General features: G+C 36.5%; 1 protein-coding gene across 6 annotated transcripts in view; it reads left to right on the top strand.

Moving 5' to 3' along the window:
- Positions 1–284: 284 nt before the first annotated feature.
- LOC112049870 (AN1-type zinc finger protein 6) overlaps positions 285–22,499 on the top strand; it is a 45,674-nt gene continuing 23,459 nt past the window's right edge. The window contains exons 1-3 of one of the 6 annotated variants that reach the window (XM_024087914.2): positions 285–412; positions 1,692–1,815; positions 3,430–3,567. The gene's annotated coding sequence lies outside the window, so the exon portion shown is untranslated. Of the gene's footprint in view, positions 413–479; positions 620–1,691; positions 1,816–3,429; positions 3,568–7,014; positions 7,255–8,638; positions 8,780–22,499 lie in introns of those variants that run through there. The other 5 variants (XM_024087921.2, XM_024087930.2, XM_024087939.2 and 2 more) reach the window with 5 other exon arrangements.

Here is a 22,499-nt window from a genome sequence, read left to right on the forward strand (position 1 = left end):
TTATGTTTATTTTTGGATAAGTTAAAATCGAGGCTCTGAGTCGAGATGAAAACACTTGGAGAGTGGCAGGTTTCACGGAGTTTAAAAAAAGAAATGGTTGCGTTTTGGGACGCATTACAGAAGTTGTAACTTACGAGTAAACCTGCTGTCGTATGCGTGAGAGAAAAGGACACAATAGCGTCGTCGTTTTACCTCCAACACTTTAATATTTTACTGAAAAGATAACGACTTCGGGGGTAGTTTTGCGTTTAGGTTTCAGGATTCCATGTATTCTAAGCTTTAAGTTTAAAACGGCAAATGGCAACACTTATCTGGTCACGTGATTAGTCTGGGTTTTGCAAACGGTGAGTGGAGTGCCTTGTCATCAGTCCTTTGAGTTTTTGGATGATTTTCTTTGGAATTCATATTCAAAGTGAGTAATTTACAAAAGAGAATTAATATTGTACTGCATTTAACTTAAATATGGTGTTTGAACGTGACTGTGTGATGTGCTTCTATATGATGAAATTGTACCTTGTTCCGTGACTAGTGTGATATGACGCCATTTTCTTCGTGAATGCCAATTATCGAAGTTCTTCAATATTTTCTTTGTTTCTTCAGTCCAGCAATACGAGACACTGTAAATAATTTAATATTTAATCATCACGCGTATGTTTCTCGTAGATAGCCTCTATAGATATTACTTTAATCCTCATCATCGCACTTTCATTAGAGTGTACCTTGCACGCATTTCATTAATGATACCACCTCCAAGGCGTATATTATGCATATTAGTTTGATTTCCTACTGTAAACATGCGTGAAAATTAGCTTAAATGCGTTGCCCATAACGTTTAAGTCGTAGTTACCAGCATGTTTCTAGAAATTCACTTGCGTAGTTAATTTTTTGGTGCATTAATGTGTCGTGAAGTGACGTTATAAAAACCTACCTACTTCGATAACTCGTGAGTCAACAACTTCGTGTATTCTCTTAGTAATTTCCTAATTCCTAGGGTTTCTTTACATGGGAGATTAAACAAGTGAAAAAGACCTATAAAAATGTTGTGCTTTCATTGTTTGTAACAAAACAATGAGTCAATGACAGTTCAAACAGGTTTTTTTAGGTTATGAATAGATTTTTTAATTATAACTTCTGAGTTTATTTGCTCTCTACATTATACATCGACTGAATTATTTAATGCTTATGTATAATGTGGTTTGGATATCAATATGAATAAAATAGAAAGTGTTTATATCTTACCTATATTTCGATATACGAATGACTACTCTAAATGAACCTGATTTGCAGTGTTTGCTATTTTCCATTTTATTCACCATGTCTACATTATACCTACATGAGCTATAATTTTGAAATATATTACATATAAAATATTAACAATTTTGTAGGATCACTGATACTTCTTACTTTTTTAACGTTCAACTATTTTTTTATAATTGAAAATCCCATATGATTTATGGAAATGTTACCATAGGCCAATTCTCTTTATATAGATGAGGTATTTACATTTAGTTTTTATGCTTAATTTTTTTAAAGACTTTAACACTACTTATTGCTTATTGGATTTAATAATTTGTTCTAGAATTAACTCATAAAGTAAATTTGTTATACAGATAAGATATAGTATGTATATAAGACATTGACCAGAGATTTATTTGCTAAACTTTTTTTAAAAATATTATATGTGGTTCTAGGAATACAGACAGGAATAGTACAAAGATGATATAGAATGAGGTCACACTGTCGACACACATGGCATCCCAGTAAGAACTGTTCCCAACTCTGTCATGCCCATGACAATCAGGATCTAGCCTTCAGGTATTTTACCTTCTAAATAAGCTGCTCCTGCTTGTGATATATAAAGAAATACTGTGGAACTAAGAAAGTAATAAAATAAAGGAGGGTCAATACAAATAATATACCAATCTAATTAAGGGGCAATAAAGAAAAAAAAAGGCAAAAACCTCAAATTTTCATGCTTATTTTCACTTATTTCATAATATATTAAAAGGATTTTCATGCAGGTCAATCTTCTAAAGAAAATCCATTTAGCTTTGTATTAAGGTGACAAAGTGCATTTGTGTGTATTAGGCCTTAACCTCAGACCAATGACTTGCAGTCATTCCTTTAGATATACACACCAATACGCCTGTTATAATATGCTGGTCTGTACATCTACCTATACATCCAAAGCCAAATAGACTTCTAAAAGCAGACAAACTATAACATCGGTAGAATTAAGCTGGGGAAAATAAATATGCTTTACTTTGTTGAAAGCCATAAAAAGTTAAAAAGATTTTATGTGAAAAAGTTGTAAGGGCTAATGATATAAATAATTTATAGCTTTACATGACACTGAGCTGTAGCTGTTTATCACTTTCACATATGACTGATAACACACTTCTACTGTTTCACAAGTCTGATACTGCTTATTATTGGCCATTAGTATAATGTATATGTAATGTATCTTACTAATATTATAAATGTGAAAGTTTGTATAGATGTTAGTTACTCTTTAACTCTGCAACTACTGAACCAGTTTGACTGAAATTTAAAATAGAGATAGAAAATACCCGGGGGATAAAACACATGGGCTACCTTTTATCCCAAAAAAATCCATAGTTTTTGCGAGATTTGGAAACCATGGATTTAGCGGGCATCCACTAGTAATTTAATAATAAAAAAAGTCACTCATTCAAGTTCAACTTTTAAATTGCAGTATTTAAAGGGTATTTAAAAGGGAATGAATAAGAATGAACACCAGCCAATACAATGTTGGCCCTGGGAACCAAATATTGGGCTCACTGTTGAGTCTCCAATGAGGGGTTAGGTCAATAATAGGTTATATGTATAAAATTAGAATGATATGGTTGAATAATTGGTTTATTTAAAAGTATGTTTCTTGAAGAAAAAAACATTTTTTTATAACTCTCCTTGCTCAAAACGTCCACTGATGTACCAAGGGGCGGCTACATCTGAAGCTGTGTTATTTTTTTCTGTTAACAACAAGCTTAACAAACAAACAAACCAATCGTAAGTCTTACAAAAATGTCATAAAACTCAGGGTTTATAAACTATCTTTGTCTAGTCCTTGACTAGTCCATTGGGGACAAATTAAAAATGAATTAAAATCAAGTTGTTGGCTTGCAATTAACATTAACATCTGATAGTTGTTAATGAATTAACATTATAACCCTAACCCTGCCAACTTGCACTGGTGCAGTGTGGAGGGTCTATACTCCATACCCCTTCTTTTATTATGAGGGGGGGCCTGACCCTGAAGTGGTCTTTGGAAAAAAAAAGATTCTGACGAATTAATAACCTCCTCCTTTTTTTAAGTCAGTTAAAAATAGACTTATAATGATGAAATAAGTTTGTTGTGAAAATGTTCATATAAGCATGCATATATAATAATGTCTCCCTTGTTGTCAGGTGGAGTAACTATTCATTGTGATGCCGGTGGATGCTGACCTCTGCTGCACAGACGTGGTGCCGCCTGGTTGTGAGCTGAAGGGCCTTCGCACTTGGAAAGACATTTGTCTAGTACGAAATTCTCTTTTTCAACATCAGGTTAGTAAATTTTTTGTCATTACTTGTAGTTGTTATGATACACATGAGATATGTAATGTATATGGTAGTACATATAAGAACTATTTCAGATGCCTCTTGGCTTCCAACAATAAAACCCATTGGCATTGGTTGCCATTTCCATATATTGGATATGGAAATGCCAACTGCCTGTGAGAAAATCAGAAACAACTAAGCACAAGGAAAGGCTAACTCAACATTCCAGTTACTTCACTAATTCACTAGTAATTTGTGAATTCAGAAGCTTACATGCAGATTATAGCTTGCCAAGTTTGTTAATAACACTCACCATGACATGCGGGCGACGAGGGGAAAGGCCTGCGCGGGTGTGAAGTCGTGCGCGCGGGGCATAGGGGAGGATAGCGCGGGTATGAAGTATTGCGAGCAGGCCATCGCTACCTCCCTGCCCGGCCCGCGCGGACCATCATTACGTTTACCTTTAGTATTTATAAATTATAATATTTCCGAACTAGGCCGAAGACTGATTAGACCAATAACAAGAAAAATAACTTATAATATACAACTGAACAGCCAAATAAAATTTAATTGTATGGTTATGATTAGTTAGTAATCATAACCATACAATTATGAACTGATATTATTAACTGATATTATTTGTAAATAAAATAGTAAAATAAATAAAAGATGGATTAATGAATATTCAGTTTGAGAGTTTTTGGTGTTTTACTGAATTTAGAAATTATACAAAAATAATGGTACCCATCGTAATAATTAGTCATTGAATTTAACATAATATTAAACAAGATTAAAAAGACAACACATACTTATTTTCTTAAAAGATACTTACTTCTTAAGTAAAGAAAAAACTAGAAACTTTTTCTCTTTTAGTAGTGATATATTTAAATAAATAAATTGGAAAAAATACCAATTTAAGACATTTGTACCTACATACTTTATCTGTACCTACATATTTGGACATAAATTACTCCTGAGGACAATGTTTTCCAAAATTCCAATCACTCTATACTCTATAGCAATCTGTTGCTGAGTGCCTGTGATTAGTTTGAGAACAAACAATTGGGCCACCTGATGTTCAGTGTGACATTACCTTTAATATTTTGTATGTGTGCTTTGCACCTCTCAACTTATGACATGAGTTAACCCTTGTGTGAAACCACTATCTTAACTGTTAGTTAACTTAAAGAACTTTAATGTTAACTGTCCTTCTGACACAAATAACAGTGCTCCTTGGTGCCAGTTATATGTATGTGATTTTAAGTAGGTACTAGTGTAGGGACTTCTCCTGACAGGGCATGTCACAAAGAACCGCTACAAATTAATAATAATCATAGGAGAGTTCTTTGTGAATGTCAACTCCTAACTAAACGCACGAGTAATTGCCTCTATAATTGAGTTATTTGTGTGGTTTTTAATTTTTTTTTTTTTTTTTATTCTTTACAAGTTAGCCCTTGACTACAATCTCACCTGATGGTAAGTGATGATGCAGTCTAAAATGGAAGCGGGCTAACTTGTTACGAGGAGGATGAAAATCCACACCCCTTTCGGTTTCTACACGGCATCGTACCGGAACGCTAAATCGCTTGGCGGTACGTCTTTGCCGGTAGGGTGGTAACTAGCCACGGCCGAAGCCTCCCACCAGCCAGACCTGGACAAATTAAGAAGATCTCAATCTGCCCAGCCAGGGATCGGACCCAGGACCTCCGTCTTGTAAATCCACCGCGCATACCTGCGCCACGGAGGCCGTCAATTACATATTTCTTAAAATTAACTTTTATGTAAGTTACAATAATTTGAATGTCATTTCTATTCTTGTAGCATACAAGATCTGTATTCTAAAAGTTTGCGAGAGCAATGGATATTTTGTCCTTAAAAATCATAGACATCATTTTTAAACATTTTTTATTTTTACGTTTTCGAATCAATTCACGCCTACTACGAGTTAGTTTTGCGAGTATTATAATAATAAATTCTTGAAATAACCTTTATAGTTATAATATTGTATGTATAATTTTGATTTGCCATCTATCACGTATTCTATTGTAATAACGTGTCCTTTTGACAAACGTTTTCAAGATAACTAATTCAACACGTTTCAAAATTAAACACGTTTTCCACAAATTAAAAAAAAAACATATTTTTCTTTCAAATGTATCATACTCCAAATGTTTCGTAAAGGTTAGAGTACTTCCTGAATATTTTGCCAACTTTGCAACGAATCACGTTGCGTCTTTCTTCTGAAACTCTTTGTCACGTGTTCCTGTTCCGTCGACCTGTAAATTCTCGTCTTTGTAACGTCGCAAAGTTTGAAAAGTCCTGATTAATTGTCTTTGTTTACGACTTCCCGAATGTAAACAAAGCGTGCGCGTCATGGGTTTGCTCATTGCGTTTGTCGCGTTTAGGGGTTCGTTCGGCGAGCAGCGGCGCGATTGTCTGGCGGGCGCGTAGCTGCCGAGGTCAGCGCCCTTGCCCAGGACTAATTTGGGGGAGATCGACGACTCGCGCCGCTGCTTTGTCTGCGTGCATCGCTCCCGCACCAATCTCCTCCTTGTCTGCTATACCTTTGTTTGCACCTGTTAAATCATATCGAAACACGTGCAATCTGTTGCTGTTCTAAACTTATCCTAAGATATACAAGGGTGCTCGGGAGTATTTCCCATAACTCTATAAAAATTATTCAAAATAAAGTTCAAGGAATATGTGTTCTAGAATATTTTCGGAGTAAATAGATCTAAAAAATGTATCCCATATACGCATCCTTATAATAATGACGTATTCATATTTTAAAATGCAACGTTGTCGCTTTGTTCCCTAAAGGCGTGTATTACATGGATGGTCCGTGTCATTTGAATTCATTTGTATGAAAACATATTTTTTTTTGTAGTTAATAAAATATTGGTTATGCAGTACGGTTCCTTTGAGTGATCACGTTTTTACCTCGAAGTTATGGGAAATACTCCCGAGAAACCTGTATAAACGCGAGAGAATTCCCGTTTATATTTTGTTAGTGCCATGTTTTCCCCTATTACATGGGATGAAACACCAATGTATTTCCTTAATTGAGATTAACAATATGGTTTGAGGAAATATGTTATTCCAGTATATTATAATTTATAGTGAGTGATAAGCCACAGTTTCGGGAAAGCCATGAGTCACGCGTTACCATCTACTTATGAGTCATCAGTTAATTGTAAATATATTAAAGAGTTCATTTGAATTGATCTCCTTTAGTGTGTCCTCTTGAATAGGGTGTAAATTATAATATGTTTGGTCGTATAATATGAAACGTATGGGTGGTGTGTCAGGCATGTGTTTATCAGTTGATGGCATGGCAGACGTTTGTTTGTATTGGTGAGCGCGTACGCGTGTGAATAGACTGACGCGAATAAACGGCTGGCTGTGAGCGGTGGGCAGTCGTGTGTCGTGACCGATGCTCTGTTGCTTGGCTAGCGAGCGAGTAGCGAGCTCAGTTGGTGTAATTGCGCCGCGCGGGTCGGAGCTCTGACGAGGCCGACGTTCGCCTGTAGTAGTTCAATATCGTTTTTTATATAAGTCGCGGGTAATGCTTATCTTCCCCGATGATAGTGCAAATTATTGCGCCGCACCACAAGTGAAACGTGTTACATGTCAGTGTTAGTGATTGTTGAGGAGCTTTGTGCCGTGGCCATGGGATTGTGTTCGCGTCCGAAGGTAATAAAGGTTCTGCTATGCATGTCTGTCGCGAAGTGTCGAATGGAGTCTGCGCCCGCCACCGAGACGAGGCTGTTTGAAGGCCGCCGCCCCGACCTTGATACGAGAAGTTCAATGTCCTTGCTTGTTTAGATCTTTTAATACAATTTGCAATAGTCCACGTTTCGTCTGACGATACATCGACCTTTCAATGTCTTCTTTCATCGAACGTGGTGGTTTCATCACATTTTGGTTGCAATTATGATAGTTCTATAATAATCACAATTAATTTTATCTAATTTGATATATAGTGACACCTAACCTTGTGTTCTCGACGTAAATATCTGCGCAACATCGCGGTTAGCGATGTTTTCCTGATACATTAACTATGAAGAGGTTTATTACACACTAGCATAACTTAATATCGACAATTACTTTTATAATAAATATCTCTAATACATAAACGTGATTCCATGACAGTTTGTATATGAATAATTAAATTATTCTCTAATCTTATCTGTTCTTTATCTTTGTACATTAGCGTGGAGATGGTTAGTGGCGTGTTTTTTTTTCATTTAGAAGGATGCATTATTTGTTTAATGTGAATAGAACAACTAAAGCATTTCTAATAAGATAATAAATCTAAACAATATATACTTCAAATAAACTTATTTTTATATCTGTTATTCTTGCGGATATTATGTGTTATCATTGTTTTACATTTATGTAGGTAGGTATGTGTATACTATCTATATTAATATTATAAAAAAGTAAAGTTTGTAGTATTGTAGGGGGTAATTTCTGGATGTTGGTGCTAAATCGATTTTGAAACTTCTGTTATTACTAAAAAACGTGGCTTTTTAGTAATAACAGAATTGTGAAAATTTTGTTATTGTGAGAAAGCCACATTATTTGAAAGAAATTTCTGGGATAACATATATATGTATTCCCCGAAATCTCACGGGAACAGAAACTAGTATTTTATAACTTAGAATATCTAAATACTTTATGGTTTGTAAATTTGCTGTGTATATGAATAGTAAAGAAATTCATAAAATACTAACGTATTTAGATGTTGATGAGCCTAGAAACAGTTCAGAACACGTAGAAGTTGTGGAATATTCTTACGATAATTGATAAATCTATCAACGTTAGGTACCGTCTGAAGTGATCATTAACTGTGTCCGCGTCTCAAACAATGAGCACCCGCGTCTTAATCAGCGCCGCTGAAAGAGAGAGCGCTATACGAAACGGCGGCTTCAGTGACAGCTGCGTGCGTGTGCGCAATCAGCTGACGCTGCGGCGGCCATCTTGCCGAGCGTGCTCCATTGTCGGAGCGTCACCGCGCGTGTTTTGTGACGCAGTGTTCCTTCGGACGCTATGTCATTGTCCTTTCCGCCCTGCGACTGTGCTTTGTTACAATTGTGCAAACCTGTTGCCGTCCAACTTGGGTCGGTCGGTGCTAGTGCCTCGTGGAGACTTCGGATCCACTTCCACGTTGCGACGCCTCGCGGAAGCTTGAGAGACCCTGGCTTGTCTATTTTTGGTGTGTAACGTTTCCGCCTCGATAGGTAGAACACCACATATGACTTGTTGTTAAATGCCTCTAGTGCTAATTTACGACTTTACGTGTAGATGATTCGTAATCGCACCTCGCTTGTGTTGTATTTTTTTTTTTATAGAACTCATGCCAAGAAATAATTTTATTGACCTCGTTTCACGTTGTGGTGTTTCCGTGTATTTGTGTAGTTTGTTTTTGTTTGTGAAGTTCGCAAAATTGTGTTCAATCTTGTTTCTCCTTGAATGTTTAATTACCAAGCGATTCTCGATTTGTTGCTACTCAGGCGCTTTAATACCTACTGAGATAATTGCGGAGTATATTATATATACACTTTGCATGTAGGTATATAATACATCTTCATTTGGAGACGATTTCATGTTACATATCTGAGAGATTATTGCAATCGCCTTTTGGAAAATTGGTACATTTCTAAGCTTTTCATTATAAATTTAAGGTGCCTTATAGTAAGTTGTTAATTTTACGCGTGCATTATTTTTTGGCGTTGTTATTCTGTCTTGTATACACTCTATTTATATTTATAGTTCTAAAGATGGGTCGAAATTTGATAAGAATTCGATAAACATAGGAGATAAAGTACCAAACTCTTTGACGCTCAATCGCGACAATATTTAGTAAACGGTTATTGTTTTTATCTGTTTTCATGAATTCTTCCTTCGATAATGTTCTCAGATTGTACACAATTTTTTGTTTTTTTATTAACCTCTTGAGGGAGGTCAGAGTCATTGAGGAATTTATCTGCCGTTCTAGCCATGTTACGTATCGATTCTTATTCTACAATCGCTTTAAAAATTGAATATACACAATGAATTGATAGGTTGATATCTATGAGGATTTTTTAAGTGTATGTATGTGACATAATATAGAAATTATTATTATAATTATTGTAGATTCACTCATATAATTTGATTCTAAAAATTAACATTGTAAATACATTTTAAATTTTAGGAAGTTGCATGCGGTGTTTACCTTTAAATATATTTACATTTTATCATTGTACTTTTCCATTTATTTTTAATTATTGTAACATTTGTACATCTGTTGGTAGACTAAATAAAGAGAGAAAAAAATCACGTAACCCTTCGATAACGAATGTTCATTCCCATGCATACTCGTATTTTAATTTTCGAAGAGTTAGCGATTGTAGAATCAGTATCGATGTGTAACATGGCTCGACCGGCTGGACTACTTGATTTATTTCAATCACAATATTTAGTAAACGATTTATATTTTTACCCGTTTCCACGCAGGTACTCGTAATAAAGTTCTCAGACGATGAAAAACTCGTGTCTTTCAAACGTCTCGGAAGTCAGTGAGGGATTTCACTCGTTTACTCGATTTATTTCAATCACTATTATCGACAATATTTAGTTAACGGTGTTTTTTCACGATATACTATGTGATAACTAGTGAATAATTTGATATTCTGCGCGTGAAACTGACGTCACCCAGATTCTACAGAAAATCTGCGCACGTTTCACTCTGAAAGAAATATTCGATTGCTAAGAATTGTCTTCAAAATTATTCACTATTCATAATGAACTTCGCTAAGTAACGCCTGCTTCTAATCAATTCTCACACAGTGCAAACTCTGTGTCCTTTCAAACGTGTCGTCTGTGAGGGATTTCTCTGGTTTGCTCGATTTTTTTCCACTCACCGTTATTGTTACCGTTGCGGAGTGGTCAGACCTGTATTTTGTCTCGGTCGCTTTAAATTTGATCAATTGAGAGAACGATAACATTCAAGAGAGTACGTGAGTACTGTACGAGACTGGTGTGGCCTAAATATTGTCGCGCGAATTATATGCACTATATAGGATGCTCGGGAGTATATTCCATAACTTCAAGGTGTTGACGAGATCATTTATAGGAACTGAACTGCATAACTAATATTTTAGTAACTAGAAAAAATAATTTTAATTAATTTTAATAATTAAATTCCATGATTAATAATATTAATTCAAATAATTCCATGTAACACACGTCTTTATCTATCGTTGCATTTATAAAGTTTGACTACGTCATTATTATAAGGATGCGTTTAGGGGACACATTTTAAGATCTACTTACAAAAGAAATATTATTTACTTCGAAATTGTTCATTTTAGAAAACATGTTCCTTGAACATTTTGAATTAATTTTTGTTAAAGAATATAACCCTAGAGTTATGGGAAATACTCCCGAGCATCCTGTATATTGCGCTTGTTATAATGCCGCGTTGCATAGTATGTTTTTTTTTTATTCTTTACAAGTTAGCTCTTGACTACAATCTCATCTGATGGTAAGTGATGATGCAATCTAAGGGCCTGTTGTTATTACACACGCGCGTAAGCATCGTGGTCGGCGCGTTTGAAAAACGTGGTGTGCACAGGTCCTAAGATGGAAGCGGGCTAACTTGTTAGGAGTAGGATGAAAATCCACACCCATTTCGGTTTCTACACGACATCGTACTGGAGCACTAACTGATTAACTAACAAACTAAGCGTTTGGTGGTACGTCTTTGCCAGTAGGGTGGTAACATGCCACGGTCGAAGCCTGCCACTAGCCAGACCAATTAAGAAAAATCAGTTCAGCCAAGGATCGACATCAGGACCTCCGTCTTTTAAATCCACCGCACATACCACTGCGTCACGGGGGCCGTCAAAAATGGAACTATGTAAGACAATACGCTGGAAAGGAATACGCTTACGTGGTATTAGTGTGTCTCGCTGCAAAGGAATACGCTAACGGGGTCTTAGGACGTCTGGGCTTTAATATATAAATCCTTTCATTTTGCATCCCAGATTCGCTCGTCCTTGTCTAGTCTTATGGTTTACTAGCTGACGCCGCGCGGTTTCACCTGCGTGGTTCCCGTTATCGTAGGAATACGAGGATAATATATAGCCTATCGCCCTCCTCGATAAATGAGCTATCTAACACTGAAAGATTTATAAGACTAAATTTGAATTACTTCTTACTTGTATGAAAACATAAAAGTTTTTATTTTTAGTTAAAAAAAATATTAGATATGCAGTTCGGCTGTGCAGCTGTGCAGTTCCGTATAAGTGGACACCTTGTAGTTATGGGAAATTCTTCCCATCACCATGTATAAGTAATCCGAAAGAAAAGCAACCAATCACAGTGGTGCAAGAATTCTGACACGTGCAGAAACGTGCACGTTCGTGCTTACGTACTTTCCATCGTATCGTTTACTTTAATCAGAAAGAGCGTACGGGTTTTTGCTTCTTCTCGGTACAGTCGTGTTAATCAACTATTTGATTGATAGCATCACTACAAAGGAACAGACAACACAAAGAGTACTCTACAAGTAGACGTACTATAAGTTACTCTATATTATTATTTTGTACTAGCGGACGCCGGCGACTTCGCGTGAAATTTAGTTTTTTAAAAAGCCTGCGGGTACCATAACCATGAACCCGTCGAGCCGCATTGGAGCAGCATGGTGGGTTGAGATTGTATTTTGAGTGCTTAAGCGTAATATAAACAATGTTTTTCTCAACTTATCAGTAATAAAAAAAAAACCTAATTTTATGGCAATAAATAAAATTCATCCATGTTAAATAAAATCAAGCTGCTAAGAATTTCTGTGTACAAAAAAACAAATAAACAAAAAAAAATAATATCTTACATTTAAATAGAATTCTCGTTTGAACTTTTCCGAAACGGCTGGACCGATTTTTATGAATTTTTGTGTGCATGTCGGGTCTGAGAATCGGCCGACATCTATTTTTCATACCAAAATGTATAAGACGATAACAACGTTTGCCGGGTCGGCTAACTAATATAATATATAGCTTTGCGAATTCAGAAAATCTTTATACATCAATAATAGTCGTATTTGTCATGGTTTAGGCAATTGTCAATTGTGTAAACCATTATCTATGGTTCCAATGTTCCAGAGAATACAACGGTAGTCCACTTCAAATGAAAAACAACTCGTTTTACCTAGAATCGTTAGAATGTTGGATGCGATGATAAGAACAGATGATATCATACGGGCGGGGTTGAAGGCAGATGTTAGCACTAAAGTATTCTAAAACCGTTTAGTTAATTTTTAATTCTCAAGCTTAGTCATCATTAACAACCCATACCTATTCAGCTCACTGCTGAGCACGAGTCTCCTCTCAGAATGAGAAGGGTTAGGCCAATAGACGCTGGTCCAATGCGGATTGGCTGACGTGACACACGTAGAGAATTAAGAAAATTCTTTGGTAAGCGGGTTTTCACGTTTCACGATGACGTTTTCCTTCCCGTTTTGAGACACGTGATATTTAATTTGTTAAATATCACGTGTCTTAAGCTTTGTAATATTTTAGAAGTTTTTGTTAATTATAATACATTTACACTATCATTGTTAATGTTATGTTGTGAGGTGTTATGTATGATAAAATAAATATTCTTTCTGATGGATAATGACAATTTGGTGTGGAGATCCTTTGCACACTGTAATGGTAACACTACTGTACTTTAATAATTATAAATACGAAAGTCAGTTTTTGTTACGCCTTTACGCCATCCTCCACACCGATTTTATATATATTTAAACATTACCAGGTAATAATATTCTGTTTTATACTAATCCTGCGGGAACCATGGATTTTTCCAGGATAAAAAGTAGCACAAGTTCTGGCCCATGGTCCAATTTATCTCTATACAAAATTTCATTCAAATCGGTTTAGCGATTAATGGTGAAAAGGTAACAGGACAGACAGACTTACTTTAGTAATCTAGTACTAGTGTGAATTTTCAAGGGAAAAGGGCTAAAACCTCAGGGCGTGGGCAAGTAAGGTATATATTAATTGTCCAAATAATAAAAAGATTGAGGTGGTGAAATTGGTGATGAAAAATTTGTACAAAGAACACACATACATATTATAAAGTTTACGATATGATCGTTTTTGTAAACGTGTTGTAAAATGTGGTGTTGCCGGCACAAGTTACAAACACGTGGTCTTCGCAGGGGGTTGTTGGGAGTCGGTGTTGGTTTTTTGTGCATCGGTGTGTGCTTTTTGTGTTGTCTGGCTTACAACAAAAACGTGGTTGGGGATTCTTTGGTTTTTATGTTTGAAGATTAGTGGAACTCATTTTAGTAAAATATGAACAAGTTTCATCGTATCTAACTTGTGTTCTAATTAATTTTCATATTTGAGAGATTTTGATCTCATGACATTACACTGTTCTTCTAAAAGGAATTCTACTGAATTGACTTCTATCTCATGTTTAAAACAACAAATACATTACCTATAGAGTATACACAACACACAACTATACTATAAACAAGTAAATGACAGAGTAAACTTCGTACGACATTTATAAAACGAGCGTTCAAACTACTGACTTTTTTTTAATTTTCTAATTTTCGTATTAGAGATTTTGATCTCATGACTACACTATTTTTCTAAAAGGAATTGTACTGAATTGACTTGTATCTCATGTTTAAAACAAGAAATACATTACCTATAGAGTATACACAACACACAACTATACTATAAACAAGTAAATGACAGAGTAAACTTCGTACCACATTTATAAAACGAGCTTTCAAACTACTGACTTTGTTTTTTTTTTTAATTTTCTAATTTTCATATTAGAGATTTTGATCTTATGACTACACTATTCTTTTAAAAGGATTTGTACTGAATTGACTTGTATCTCATGTCTAAAACACAAACACCAGTGGCGAAGGATGTAATTTTGACGAAGATAAGCCGTCCCAAATAAAAGGAATTTCATACCGCTGGACAGAAACTCCTGTTTCTCATACATTTATATTCATTACAATATGTATGTATGGAATTTTAAAAGGTAACCCGGCGGGAATCGGCCTGAATGGACTCTTCGCCGCTGACAAACACATTACCTATAGAGTGTACACAACACACAACTATACATAGTTACGAGTACAATACATTAGCTGACCCAGTGAACTTCGTACCACATTTATAAAACGAGCGTTCAAACTTCATTACTGACTTTTAATTTTTGCCTCTTTTTGTTTGGGTATATTTTTATATAAGTGAAAATAAATCAAATTGATAATCCAAATCGGTCAAGCCGTTTTTGAGCTTTGACATAATTTGAATATACATCCATCGATTGTATAAAACACATTCCTTCCCCTAATCAGATAGATCGCCGTCTTCAAAATAGTTAACAAATTACAGACGACTTCAGTGTTAGCGCAAAGCAAAGCGGGTCGAGCTCGAATTGCGTAGCGAGCACTGCAAGTGGGTCAGCGGGGCGCGCACACTGCCGCACATGCTCGCGTACTACGCACACACACACACACTTACATCCCAGTTATACCGGCAGATAGGTCGACTCCTAGAACACTATCTTGGGTTTTATCACGTCCTGTTTTACTAGAAGCAATACATTCCAACTGTATTAGGTTATTTCTAAAGTATAAGTATATAGTTTCAGTATAACTATAGTTCTAAGGTATATCTTGCCCGGGAATGTGCTATTATTAGTATTTTTGCTAATCAGCAGTATTTATGTTACGGTTAGGATGATGGTTAAGAGCCGTGATAGGCTTGTGGTTATGACCTCTGCCTGCGATTCTGGAGGGTGTTGGTTCGAATCCGGTTTTTTTCTTCAGTTGTGTGCATTTTAAGAAATTAAATGTCACGTGTCTCAAACGGTGAAGGAAAACATCGTGAGGAAAATTGCATACCAGAAAATTTTCTTAATTCTCTGCGTGTGTGCAGTCTGCCAATCCACATTGGGCCAGCGTGGTGGACTATTGGCCTTACCCCTCTCATTCTAAGAGGAGACTCGAGCTCAGCAGTGAACTGAATATGGGTTAATAACGAAGATGGTTAGTGAGACTTAATTAAGAAGCGAGCTATGGGGACTAGCAGAACCTCGCGGTGTCACCCGCGTAGTTCCCATTCCCGTGGGAATACGGGGATAAAATATAGCCTATGTTAATCCCTAATAATGTAGCTTTCTATTGGTGAAAGAATTTTTCAAATCGGCCCAGTAGGTACTAGAGGAACTGGATTGATGGATGACGTTAATGTCATAGTTTTCCATGTAAGATCTTACCATTTTATTTATATAAAAGAACTTGTACTAATACTAAACTGGCATTAAATGTCTCTTTTATTCAGAATTTCTGCAAAAGATCTGCAAGAGAGTCTCAATGATAAGTAGGACTTAGTTCGAACTCCGGACGCGCGTATTGGTGTATCTGTAGCATTTATTCCGTCCATTCCGTGCCTAGTTGAGTAAATGAAGCTGGCGCTCCCACGGGAGCAACCCAAACGGACTGTAGGTAATATCACGTTCCACTGAAAGTATGGAGTTTTCCTAAGTATCTACATGCAGGGGCGTGGTTATAAAGTTTGTACAGAATACTCACATAACACGATATTTCCGGTGTTTTAAAACGCTATTTGACATTGTAGGGCCGATTGAGGTGTTCTTAATTGGTCCAGGTCTGTTAGGAGGCTTTGGCCGTGGTCGTACGATGTCGTGTAGAAACCGAAAGTGGTGTGGATTTTCATCCTCCTCCTAACAAGTTAGCCCGCGTCCATTTTAGATTGCATCATCACTTATCATCAGGTGAGATTGTAGTCTGAGACTACTATCAGACTTTGTTTCTTTGTATAGAATACTGTGGCATTGGGGAAACTTCGCGATGTCTTTTCGTCCGAAATTCCTCAGAGCCTGAAGACAAAAGTCTTCGCACAGTGCGTGTTGCCAGTGATGATTTATGGTTCCGAGACTGGTCGCTAACTATGGGCCACATAAGAAGGCTCAGAAGCACACAGCGGGCGATAGAACGAGCTATGCGTGGAGTATCTCTGCGTGATCGAATCAGAAATGAGGAGATCCGCAGAAGAACCAAAGTCACTGACTTAGCTCAACGAGTCGCGAAGCTGAAGTGCCAATGGGCGGGGCACATAATACGCAGAGCCGATGGACGTTGTGATCCCAAAATAGGTTCAGCACATCCAGAGATTTTGAAATCACGCTTTAATTTTTATTTTGTTTAAGTAGGTATGTATTGAGTTTTCATAATAATTTGAACTACTGGTAATTTATAATATTAGTAGGATAGTAGGATTCCAGTCAGTAAAATGACAGTGCAACTGTCTCTGAAATGTCATTTTACTGGCTAGAATTAATAATCGTACTATAGACTATAGAGTATACATCTCTTCTGAACATAATTATTTGCAAAGTTGCTTAATTATTCTTTATATTTATCGTAAAATTTCCACGGAACTCGATAGGATTTTTTTTTATTCTAAAGTTGCAATAAATCCAGAATTATAATATTTAGACACGTTTGTTTTTGAATCATAATCATTACAAAATGATTCATGCTCTGTTAATGATGTACCTAATCTTTGTAATCATATCATTTCTTTGTGAATTATAAACAGATTATGATATTTAATTAGGCGGTCTCTTACTTAATTGGTTCTAGCCGTAACGGGCTAGCAATTGCTTGCAACTTGGCGCACTTTTTAATTTTACGAAGGTTAAGAAAATGTTTTTTTTTGTTTACTTGCTTATTTAAAAAAAAAAAAAAAAATTACCATTCCAAACTACTGAGGTTATGTATACTGGGTAGCAATTCATTAAGGCATTATGTAAATAATAGCATTTTTTTTATTTCTACAAGATTTATTTCCATTATTGGTGTAAATACAGAAAATGGATAGACGTCATCCTTCGTATGTGTTATGGTTTGGTTACCACAACTCAAACGCCAACGAAGAAACGACAAAAAAATAACGTATGTAATGGTAAACTAGACGACGCCAGCTTTCGCCCGCGTAGTTCCCATTCCTGTAAGAATACGCGGATAAAATACAGCCTGTGACATTCACAAATAATGTGGCTTTCTAGCGGTAAAAGAATTTCAAATCCAGATCCAGAGATTACATTCTACAATACCACATACTTTACCTCTTTATAATCTTCTATCTATAGATATAAAAGAATGTCGTGTTAGTTACACTATTTATAAACTCAAGAACTGCTGGACCGATTTGGCTGCAAATTGGTGGAGAGATAGCTTAGTACCAGGAGAAGGACATAGGATACTTAGGGAAAGGGCAGGGTTTCACGCGGACGAAGTCGCGGGCGTCTAGTATAGATTGCAATTGGTTATCAGATACACCGATGAGTAGAGATCACTGTAAGCCGATACACATTACAGTTAAACTTTAAATGTTGTGCGATGTTCTTATCGCTAATAGGGTTTGCCTTGACACGCTTATTTCGCACCGATTTTACGTACAAGTGGAAATTAAGTCTATTATATTAACAAATAGGGTAATCATAGCCTTAGTTTTATTTTATGGCTTTATACCGTGCTAGCCGACGCTCTGCGGTTTCACCCGCGCAGTTTCCGTTCCAGTGAGAATACGGTGACGTAAATAGCATGGTTTTGTAGCGGTAAAAGAATTTTCAAAATCGGTTTAGTAGATTCAGAGTATACCCCTACAACACCACAAACTACCTCTTTATAATATAAGATAAAAAAGTATACGTCATAGAAAGTACAATTAAATTGAATAAACCATAGGTACTCAAAGTTATTGCGGTACCTGATAAATATTATTGTCAACTAGCGGACGCACGCGACTTCGTCCGCCCTTAGACCTTTTTAGGCCAGCCCTTATTGTAGTATCGCTGTTAAAATGGAGTAACTTATCCCGTTTTCCCAACAATTTCCTTCACTGCTCTGTTCCTATTAATCGTAGCGTGCTGAAAAGTATACTATAATAACCTGCCCATGAGTATGAAGAATAATTGTATGTACCAAGTTTCGTTGAAATCCGTCGATTAGTTTTTGTTTCTTTAACGAACATACAGACAGACAGACAAAAATTATACTGATTGCATTTTTGGCATCAGTATCAATCACTAATCACCCCCTGATAGTTATTTTGGAAATATACTTCATGTACAGAACTGACCTCTCTATAGATTTATTATAAGTATAAATGTTATTGCTAGACTTTATGTTTAAGGGTTTTAGATTAAAGCTACCACGCTACAAATAAATGCGTCAAACTCCACTCCTCCACATCGCAAACTCCTTTGCTTGCACCGCAGGTTGAAAAACACGTAATATAAAAGCCTCAGTTGATCAACGATAAAGTAGCTGGACTCATGACCGAGGTCGTGGTTCGATGATCCCCACAGACTGAAATATTGTCGTATCGCTTCTAACCAGACGCCGCGTTCAGGTTTCACCCGCGTGGTTTCCGTTCCCGAACGTATACGGGGACGAAATATAGCCTACAGCATTCGGGGATAGTGTACCTTACCAGCAGTAAAACAAAAATTTTAAATCGGTTCAGTAGATCCGGAGCACATTCAAAACATACAAACAAACAAATATTTCCTCTTTGTAATGTTAGTATAGATATTGTTTTTCATACGTTTTGGTTGGAGACGCGTGAGATAAATGTTAAGTTACTCGTAGGCCCACGCAGAACGTGGCCAAGCGTTTCTTGGCTTACCATAATCATGCTGGTACTAATGACAGTTACGCCGACCTTGGCCTGTATTGTGTTGCAGTGAAACGTTGACATACCAGTTACCACCATAATGGTTATCTACGGTTTTATTGAAACGACTGGGCCACCGTTGTTATTTCATAAGATGTCACACCTGATTTAGATAAGACGCAATTAGCGCTGTAATAAATGTTATTCACACATGCGTTTTTTCGTGTATCTATTAAGTGTTTCGACAGGCCATAATTTTCAATGCTTGTCAATGTTCTCATTATGTTGCCATGACATTCGAATGGTATTAAAGATACTCGTAGCTGCAATTTATGACGTCATGTAATATTTAATCATCTTCATTTTCTAACCGGTAATGGTTACTGTACTTACAGTTGTGTATGTGTCTTCCTACAGTTGTGTGCGTGTATATGTCTTCTAGCTAATATCATAAGTGCTTTATAGGATGTTAGGCTGTTTATTATTTAACCATTACAGATCGACTGGATCCGGTTCTAATTTGAATATTAGAAGTTTAGTATACCTTTTCGAACCTAAACAGCTGAACCAATTCGATGATTTTTGGAACAAGCATCTTACTTTTGATTATTTGTTGTTTGTGTATCTTCACGATTATTTCATGCAGTTCACAAATAGCAACATATAGGTATGGTTACATTAAGTTCAAACAACAAAAAATACATGATTATTCTGGCGAGTGCTTCGTAATCGTGAAAAAAATTGAAATTGCTCTAAATTGTTATAATATTTTTTCAAAGATAAAGTTAAAAGCAAACCTTACGTAAACTAAATACATAAATTAATAAAAATCGTTAGACCCGTTTTCACAAATACACGAATTGCTCGTTTAAAGCAATTACTCGTGTATTACTAATAATTGTTTTTATTTAATTAATTATTCTTATTTCTAACACGCTCATGGTCCGATGCGCATAAACGACACACAAACTGCGTTGCTAAACATTTTGTAAACAATAATATACGTGTGGTAGAAACACTTTCACGGCGTATATACGGCGTATATTTTTAAAATGTTGCGTAGACGAACCGAAAGATGTACGGAATGCGCTGGCCGCGTCATTTCATACGGACTTTGCACCGGTTGAGCTGAGCTACAGCACGTGTATGCGTCAGCGATGTGACATATAAGGGTGACATGCATAGGATAGCCTACTGTTAATGTTATCATAGGTATATCATTAGGTAATGGCGTGCACAAGGTGTTTAACTAGGGTACGCACTTTTAACACAGTATGGTAACAAAATGGAAAATTTCTTCTTAAATGCGGGTTCGAACCGGCATTTAAGAAGTAGACGGTGCATTTTTGCATCTTTGGAGTACACGCTACTGTCATTAGGTATTTCATATGTACCTACACTGGCGGACGTGCGCGACTTCGTCCGCGTGAAATTTAGTTTCCCTAGGGAACCATGGATTTTTCCGGGATGAAAAGTAGTAGTATTTTCATTCCAAATTTCAGCCAATTCGCTACAATAGTAGCGGCGTTAAAGACTAACAAACATCCATACAAACTTGCGCGTTTATAATATACGAGTACATATACATAAGTACAGGTATCATCTTGTACGGCTATACTTGTAGGGTCTACGGTATCAGAATGTCAGCAATTTCATGACAGATGACAGCTGATGGTAGCCACTCACCATCCAATAAGTTCACGTGCCAAAACTGATCATGTGTGCGTGACTAACACACGATCAGTTTAGCATGAGACGTACTTTCTTCTCATTATCTTCGTGTATTTCAATTGTTGAAGGTCAGCAGTCTAATAGGTTTTATTTTTTAAACTGAACCATTTTGCACATAGTATGTGCATTCTTCTTTATATTTTACTCCATTGTTAGCAAATTCTTAATACCATCAAGCTGTGGTACCTGTTACTACATATTATATGAAAACATCTTTGCATATAAAATTTTCGTACGTCAATTTTATTGCTTCACGACACATTTTGCTAATCTTGACATCACTTGTGGCTTGTAGAAGGTACAGGCAGAATGACGATCAGCGAAACGTATATGCGTGAGTGTACCAATAGGTAGCTATACCTACTGCCACCCGTTACGTATATTGCATCATATGAAGTTTTGATTGAAAGCACGTTCTATATTCCGAACTAACCGCTCGTGACTTCGGGAGTAATAAAATATTATAATAAAAGTTTTAAAATAGCACGTTTCACAACTAACAGTTACAATTATTGATATGAAGGTGCCTATTTCAGTCCAGCGGGCCTGAACTCGGAGTGGTAGTTCTTAGATAGCGGTGCATCATGGGCTACCACTCAGACCGTAAAAGATTCTCGCAATATGTCTGATAGCGTTGACCCGTGGGCTCAGCGGTGTGCGCATTGCACGGTGTGAGCGCACCCCTACGATACGAGTCCGGTCGATGACTTTTCCAACTGATGCGACTGCACTATACTCCTTTCATTATAGTATTTTGTTTGTAGTTATGCATATGCGCTTTGTATACAAATAGATGAATTTAAAGTGTGTTTTTGTAATTTTATATTAACAGTTTTTCACAATGTACATAAATACGGTTGTACTTTCATCAAAAAAATATTTTTATAATTTTGTGATCTGTTTTTTTAATGATGTTTGATCATCTTGACTATGAAAATTTGAGGAGTAAAAGGTTAGCTTGATATGGACTAAAGTACGTAGGGAATAAAGTCATATTAGTAGAAAAATGTTGAATGTGCAAGTGGAAGGACATAAGAGGAGAGGAAGGCCAATGAAGAGATGGTTGGATTGTGTGAAAGAGAACATGTGTGTAAAAGGAGTGGATGATGAGTTGACGAATAATAGAGACGAATGGAAAAGATTGACATATTTTTCCGACCCCACTTAAGTGGGATAAGGGTAAGGAGATAATGATGAGGCTTGCGCTTGACTACAATCAAGCCTTATGGTAAGCAATGATGAGGTCTAAGATGAAGCGCATTTGCCTACAAGATGCCTATTCATTCTTGCCTTGAAGGTGCTCAAATTGTACGTGTCAGGAAGGGCATTCCACATCTTAGCAGTTCTTTTAAGGAAGTCTGTCTGCTAGTTTCGGTTAATCTCTGAATCAGTTGGACCGATTTTGACGAAACTTTCACACGATCACGATCACGATGTATCAGCTTTATAAAGAGTAACATAGGCTACATTTACCGTAGG

Source organism: Bicyclus anynana, chromosome 10 (assembly GCF_947172395.1).
Source record: "Bicyclus anynana chromosome 10, ilBicAnyn1.1, whole genome shotgun sequence".
NCBI classification, from domain to species: domain Eukaryota; kingdom Metazoa; phylum Arthropoda; class Insecta; order Lepidoptera; family Nymphalidae; genus Bicyclus; species Bicyclus anynana.